The sequence below is a fragment of the Sinocyclocheilus grahami genome, unplaced genomic scaffold, assembly GCF_001515645.1.
Source record: "Sinocyclocheilus grahami isolate Dianchi unplaced genomic scaffold, SAMN03320097.WGS_v1.1 scaffold844.1, whole genome shotgun sequence".
In the NCBI taxonomy this organism is placed as follows: domain Eukaryota; kingdom Metazoa; phylum Chordata; class Actinopteri; order Cypriniformes; family Cyprinidae; genus Sinocyclocheilus; species Sinocyclocheilus grahami.
The window spans coordinates 382,470-384,142 of NW_015506023.1; positions in this window are offsets into that span (position 1 = coordinate 382,470).

Consider the following 1,673-nt stretch of genomic DNA (forward strand, 5'->3'; position numbering starts at 1 on the left):
TGTGTATGTATATATATATATATGTGTGTGTGTGTGTGTGTGTGTGTGTGTGTGTGTATATATATATATTTATATATATAAATGTAAAATACTAATTACTTTAGCAATTTTATGCACAATTTTGTTTCCTGTCTCTATATACTGTATGTTTTGGAGGTAGGTATAGGCCCCTGAAAAAAAAAGCAATATCAGCTGACCACAATTTATATCTTGTGATTGTAAAATATAAAAATGCTTGACATGTTCTTTAGAAAGCACAGCTTAACAGCTTTCACAGGACAAAGACTTGCCAGTTTCAGGCCCTTAGTAAGTTTTCCTAATTCACACAATAAACGTGACGATGAAAAGTTTCTGTGCTGCAAACTACACCAAACTGTGGAAGAATACGAGTGTTGTTCCTAATGAAAGCTGGAGCAGTCTGTGCGGGTTTGGAGCGCTGTTTGTTTGTGTTTGTGAGGAACGGCTGGGGGCTGCAGGTAGAAAAGAGCTTCAGATTTGGGGAGAGAGTCTGACAGCATGCTGGGACCCTGCGCACAGCTCATATTCATCTGAAAGACAACTGAGACCTCTTGACAGAACGAAACCACATACCAAAAAAATGTTTACATCCTGAAAACACTATGATTGCAACAAAAAAGCAAATCATATCAATCTTGCGTCTTTTGATCACACTTTGTTTGTGCTTTTGTCAGATGGCAAGTGGGGAATTTACTCGGGGGTGATTCCAAATATTTAGAGAGGATTCTCAACATGTAAAGGCTTTATAAATATAGTGAGGATGTTACACAAATAATACAACTCTGGAGGTCACAACATGACATGCTAATGAACAACCACAACTTAATGAAGTCCTTCAGCGCCTGTTCAGTCCCTGTGCAACAGAGAAAATCCTGGAGTCTGCTTCCAATACCTCAATATATCCTGAATGTTGCACCAGTTATGGTACAGTTATGTATCAGTATGTTCTATGCTGGGCCACGATTCAAGCATTGTTTAGATCATGAACGCCGCTATATTTCACCCTCTTTTTGCTGGTTTGTGGTTTTGGGGACCCACAGCACTCCACTTTTTGTATGCGTGTACAGCTATTTCTAAAATGTCATTTTAAACATTTTATTTTTTAAAAAACAGAAAAAAAGATTATTCTAAAACTGCAAACGAGTTAAAAAATGATTGGTTTCACTTCATTTTAAAGTGATGTTGTTACAGTATAATTACACAAATAAGTACTGAATATGTACTTACTATTGGGTTTAGATAGGGTTTGGTTCAGAGTTAGTTGTTTGTAATCATTATGTAACAGCTGTAATAGTAAGTACATGTAACACACTCTAAATGCATATAGTTGCAAGTTAAAAATTCTAATTGATTGATTTAAAGGGGTCATATGATGCTGCTAAAAAGAACATTATTTGGTGTAATGAAATGTGTTTATGCGGTTTATGAATTTTGTAGGATGTCAGACAGCTTCTCGGGATAAATGCATGCGTTATGCAACACCGTTATTTCCACGCGCTCAAGTGCGCAAATTGAAGGATCGTGTGTATGCGCGAGCTTCGTGAGCAACTATAATACCCAAAGATGTGCTTTATGAACTACTTGATGTGTGACAGTGATTGCAAGGGTCGGAATGCATCGGAAACGCGCTGTTTTATGTCTGCTGGTCTCATTGG